This window comes from Anoplophora glabripennis, unplaced genomic scaffold (genome assembly GCF_000390285.2).
Source record: "Anoplophora glabripennis isolate ALB-LARVAE unplaced genomic scaffold, Agla_2.0 scaffold1080, whole genome shotgun sequence".
In the NCBI taxonomy this organism is placed as follows: Eukaryota; Metazoa; Arthropoda; class Insecta; order Coleoptera; family Cerambycidae; genus Anoplophora; species Anoplophora glabripennis.
Genome location: NW_019417162.1, coordinates 93,797 through 100,286, shown reverse-complemented (window position 1 = coordinate 100,286; position 6,490 = coordinate 93,797).

The window sequence follows — 6,490 nt, the reverse complement described above, 5'->3', positions numbered from 1 at the left end:
TTTTTTTTGTTTTTTAGATTTAAATTTTATAGCAATTGCCGCCGCCACTGCCAGTGTTGTCGTATATTCCATCACAGAACGGTTGATGTTAATGACACCACGATTTCAAAAAAACTGAACAAAAAACACGTCTAGTGTGTGGCTGTTACCGTTGTTCGTGTTTACCCGTACAGATAAAACTGTACGGGTAAAACTGCCAAAAAAAACGTGTGTCTGTGGGGGCCTTTATACACGGGAAAAAAGTAGATTTTACCTCTCGGTTTTTTGTCTCCCTCCGCTTCGCGTCGGGAGACAACACAACCTCGAGCTAAAGTCTAGTACTTTTTTTCCCTTGTATAATAAATATCTATTTTTTCCTTATTTAGAATGTATTGTCTGTTATCATATCATTTCTAACTTGCTTAGATTTTTTAAATAATACTTCTGGACAAAAAATTCATTGAGAATTGCTCACAAAAACGCCCCCCTTAACAGTATCACCGCATTAGGTGCTGTCATCCGCGTTATTCTGCCTGGAAGCCCACACCGCGCGTTTTCGAGAAATAAAATGCAGGAAAGAAACCTTTTATAGTTCTATTTACGAGTTGTTGTTTTTTTTCTTTCGTATGTAAGCGTAACCCGGTTAGAAGACGTGGACCGGTACTAGATGATTGGCCGTTATACATATTACAACGTCCCAGTAAAGTGGACGCCTACGGCGTGCGCCGCGTCGTCGCCTACACTTCACAAACACAGAATACCTTTCCCCATGTTCCGCAAATTAGGTCTTATTAAAGAAACCCTTTCGGTGCCCTAATTTGGGATATTATCGAGCCAAATTGGAAAATTGCCCGGCGTTGTGGATTCCACTGGTTTTTTCCTGATCTGAGCACTAATAATGCCTCTCAACGTTATGATAATGAGAATAATACATGGAAGCCTTGTAAAAAATCATTGTATTTTTATACAGGGTGTTCCATCTAAGAGGGATTCTTCTGTAATTCTGCAACCGTAAAATTTATAAAAAATGGTTTTAATAAAAGTTGCCTGGAATCATGTGGGCCATGTCAAGATATTTTCTTTACAGGGTGTTTCATTTCGCGTGGGCGCTATATAACTTTTTTTGGAACACCCTGTATATTATTGCATTTTTTAATTTCTTGGTTAATATTAGGTAGAGTTTATTAAATGTACATGGTGTTTAAAATTTACCATTTTCGAGATAATCAGTTGTTTTTGAAAAAATCACGATTTCAGCTCTCTAAATGAGGCTAGATAACATCTAAACCGTAAGAGTTAGAAACCTGCAGTTTTCATAGTTCGTTTGGACATAAATTACTCTATTTTGTAAGCTGCGAGCAAAACGTGCACGTTATTCAGACTCGGAAATACTGAGACCTACATTTAATGATCTTACGAGTTGAAAAACTTTTTTTTTTCAAATGGAATGACCCATATTAATTTTATGGTTGAATGCAAAATTGAATGCGCTTTCGACTGATATAAGGTTGTCCATACTTATATTTAATAGTTTTCCAGAAAAATCAGGTTCCCTTCCGTCCGAAAAAGTATTCTCTCACATTTTATCAGGTTTGGAACTGACAGTGTCAATATTTACTGGCATTTTTAAAAAGTGGTTTGACAAACAAAAGTAAACCACTAACAACAACTAAAACAAAAAGTAAAACGAAACAAACTGGAACACAACAAGGAGAAGAATACTTAGACCGCTGATTTACATCAATTGCTCGAAGTATCCTCCAATTTGATTAATACACAAACAAATTCGGTTTTTAAAAGACTGTTCAACAATGGTCAGCATGTCTGGCGCAATTTCTTGAAATGCTACTATAATACGCTGCCACATATCTTCCGCGGTAGTTGGTGGTGTAACGTAAACTTTCCTATTTATAAATCCCCATAAAAAGAAGTCGCAACTTGTCATATCTGGGCACCTTGAAGGCCAACTCACTGGTCCCCCGCGCCCAATCCATCTGTTGGGAAAAGTTTTGTGTAAAAACTGACGAACTGCAGCGGTATTGTGAGGTGGAGCACCATCATGTTGCATCCACATTCTTCGAATTGTAGCTAAAAGAATATCGCCTCAGAAATCTTCTAGAGTGTTTGTTAAAAAGTTTAAATAAACTGTTCCAGTTAGATGATGGTCAAAAAAGAATGGTCCAATGACATGGCATCGTTGGCTATGAGTTGTCCGGAATTGGTAAGGATATACTCTGCCAATAATGACAATTATGACTATTAACAAAACCATTTTTATGAAAAGTAGCCTCATTGGAGAACATGACCTGATTAAAAAAATCATCATTGTGATTTAACATCTCAAGTGCCCACTGACAAAACTCCAGTCTCTGCTGAAAGTCTACTTTTAGTAACTCTTGGTGTAATTGGATGCGATAAGGATGTGCTGTGCTTTTGTAAATTCATATGTATCGACGTTGTACTAATACAATTGCAAGGCCTTTTTGATGCTGTTACATAGCTACTTTTTCGGACTTTAGAAAAGAACCTGATTTTTCTGGAAAACTGTATGGAAAACCTTATATCAGGTATTCAATTTTGCATTCACCCATGACAATTAATATGGTTCATTCTATTAAAAAAAAAAAAGTTTTTCAACTCGTAAGATTATTAAATGCAGGTTTCAGTAATTCCGAGTCTCAATAACGTTTGGCTCACAGATGACAAGATAGAGTAATTTATGCCAAAACGAACTGTGAAAACTGCATGTTTCTAATTCTTACGGTTTAGAGGCTATCTAGCCTCATTTAGAGAGCTGAAATCGTGATTTTTTTTCAAAAACAGGGATCTCGGAAACGTTAAGAGATACAAACTAGCTTAAATGGGGGCAAAGTTGCGTTATCATGGGACCAATATTATGTCTCTAAAAAATCAAGTCTAACATGATTAGTTTTCGAAATATTTGAAAAAAAAACGACATTTTGGAAATCCGTTTTTGTTTCATTTCACCCTTGTCTGAGATGATATTGAAAAAAGAACACTTTCTCATGGTAACTTTTTGCCCTCTATCGAATGGCATAATCAATTTTTGTATGTAACATTTCGTCTTTGCAGGACCATCATCAATTTTTTTTTAAATACGACCCTGGAAATTTTATTATATTTTTTGCAATCCTTCATGACCTCCAATACTGTACTGCCTCAGCCCAAATCATATTCAGAAGTTTTGTCTCGAAAAAATCATCTTCAATGTATTCGTTTCAATTTTATCTAAATTTTTTATTTAGATTTCTGTGTTTAATGTGTACAATCTAAGTGTCGTTAGATCCTATGAATTCCACCTAGTTATTTTCAGATTCTCACATACGAAGCAGTCTTTTCTTTCGCACCCTTCGTCCACGGCAATCAAGATTTTTCGTTGTATTTTATCTATTACGCCTAATTGATTGAGGTTATTTAATTAATTTCAATTCCAATTTCTCATATCTATGTGGATATACCGGTATAACGTTTTATAATTAGCTTTATTGCATTTATACGTCGATCTAAACAAATTAATGGAAACACCGAATCGGATATAGCCTGGTTAAATAGAAACCATTAAATTTATACGATCATTTTGTTTATTTATCAAATAATCGGAATTGTTTGTCTTAGGCAAAGGTTAAATGGCAAAGCTTTTAACAAAACAAACGGCTAATTACTTTATAACGTAAATGTTAGTGTTAGCCGAGGTTTCGGGACGCATATTGGACGAAATGTAATTCCTGGGACATGATGGGAAACGCATTTTCCCAAAAATTGCGCTGTTAGTGATTTGCGTCCAAAATCAGAATTGAAATGAAGAAATATAACATTAAATAGATATATCATAATTACTTCTATAAAATATTTTTCAAAATTTTATGACTATATCACTAGAAGTAGAGAGGTAAAGCTTACATCATTAGAGGTGATTCACAAACAGTGACCAAAAATATGTAACCTCGTATTAAGAGAAGATACTAGAAGAAAATTGAGACAAAAGAAGCTACAAGAAGGAACGGAAGAAGCAAAGAATAAATATGAAGAGCAAATAAGGAAAACTAAAAAGGTGCTAAGAAATAAGAAAAGGAAAAATTATGAAACGGTATTAGAACAAATAGAAGAAAACTTAAGAAATAACAATATTAGGAATTTATACCAAGGAGTGAAGAATGAGAATAGGGGGTATCAACCAAGACCAGTATTTTATAAGGATAAGAATGGGAAGATAGTGGCAGGAGAAAACGAAATATTGAACAGGTGGAAAGAATATTTAGAAGAATTATTAAATGGAGATGAAACCGATGATACGGAAAGAGAAGAAAATAATAGCAACATAGGAGACAATATGGTGCCAGCGCCAAGTAAAGAGGAAATTAAAGAGATACTGTCAAAATTGAAAAATAATAAGAGTCCAGGAAGTGACAAATTAATAGCCGAACTATTTAAATATGGAGGACATGAACTAGCAGACCAATTACAGAAACTACTAGAAAGATGTTGGGTAAAGGAAGAACTGCCAAAGGAATGGACGAAAGCAGAAATTTGCCCTATCCATAAAAAAGGGAATAGAGGGGAATGCCAAAACTACAGAGGAATAGCATTGCTGAATGTAGCATATAAAATACTGACCACTTGTATAAAAAACAAGTTGGTAAAGGAAGCGGAGGATAAAATTGGTGAATATCAGTGCGGGTTTAGACAAGGAAGGAGTACAGTAGACCAAGTTTTCACTCTGCGGGAAATTCAGGCTGAAAGCTTCGAATACGGTAAACCAACAGTAGTTCTGTTTGTAGATTACCAACAAGCTTATGACAAAATAAAAAGAAGTGAGCTATATAAGGTCTTAGAGGAATTAGAAATCAGCAAGAAGATAAGGAACATGGTACGCCTAACATTGAAAAAGACAGAGAATAAAGTAAAAGTAAACAATAGATGCACGGAAGAGTTCGAAGTTAAAAACGGCGTCAGACAAGGGGATCCATTATCAGCAGTGTTATTTAGTTTAGTGCTAGAAAAAGTCATAAGAGATGCAGGAATTAATAGATCAGGCCTTATTTACTATAAAATACATGTGTTTGGCATTTGCGGGTGATCTTGTAGTGTTAGCAAGAAATAAAGCAGAACTAAAAGAGGTAATAAGGAGAATAGATGAGCAGTCAGTTAAAAGGGGACTATATATTAATGAGACAAAAACTAAGTACATGGAATGGTCGGAAGAAGAATATCAAAAAGACAAGTTTCTGAAAGTAGATACAAACAGATGGAAAACGTACAGATTTGAGGAAGTTGAACATTTCACATATTTAGGTACCTTATTTAGAAGAAGACCGAAAATAGAGGAAGAAATCGAAGCCAGATTAATGTTAGGAAACAAGAGAATACTGAGAAACAAAAACGTTTCTAGACAAACAAAGATAAGGCTGTACAAGACAGTGATAAGACCAGTAGTTACATACGCCAGTGAAACGAGGACGTTGTATAAGGCAGAACAAACAAGATTGGAAGTATGGGAGAGGAAAATATTGAGGAAAATTTTTGGAGGGAAAAGAAAAGAAGAAGGGTGGTTTCGAAGAACAAATGAGGAAATAATAAGCTTATATAAGGAGGCAAATATAGTAAGTGTGATAAAAGCACAAAGATTAAGATGGATGGGACATATTGAAAGAATGCCAAGGATACCAAAAATGGTAATGGAACGAACAATTGGCGGTAAGAAGAGGAGAGGAAGACAAGATGCAAATCTGAGGTGGAGAGGGACTTACAACAACTGGGAAAAGAAAAGGCAAAGGATAGAAACAAGTGGAGAAAGATAGTCAACCAAGCCATGGACCTACTAGGTCCGCAGAGCTAGATTATATATATATACCGGGTGTTTCATGAAGTTCTCCCGGCACTCATAGAGGATGTTCCTTGGGTTATTTCTAGGAAAAAAGTTCATATAAACATGTGTCCGATTTGCTTTACTTATTGAGCTACACGAATTTGAAAATAAAATTAATGGAAATTAATTTTCATTTTTATTTTTAGAACATCGGTAATAGTGATACATACATTCTTAATTTAAGGTTTTCGAAAATTCCACCTCCTACTTCAATACATTTGTCAGCACGCCTGTGAATTGCTCGCGTTGCATTTCTAATATTCGCGTGCTTTTCTTTTATTTGCGTTGCAGCATTAACAATTCTTTGGATTAGAGCTTCGCGTGGTTCCACTTTCTCTTGATAAACCAAATCCTTCATCCAACCCCACATGTTGTAATCTAACGGATTGAGGTCTGGAGACCTAGCTGGCCAAATGTGTGGCCCACCTCGACCGATCCAGCGACCAGGGTAATGCTCATTTAGGTGAGCAGTGACAATTCGGGAAATATGAGGTGGAGCTCCATCATGTTGCAAGTACATTCTTAATCGTCTTGCCAGAGGTACATCTTCAAGCAATCGCGGGAGTTCTTCCTCTAAAAATTGTAGATACTTTGGTCCATTAAGACGACCTTCAATAATAAATG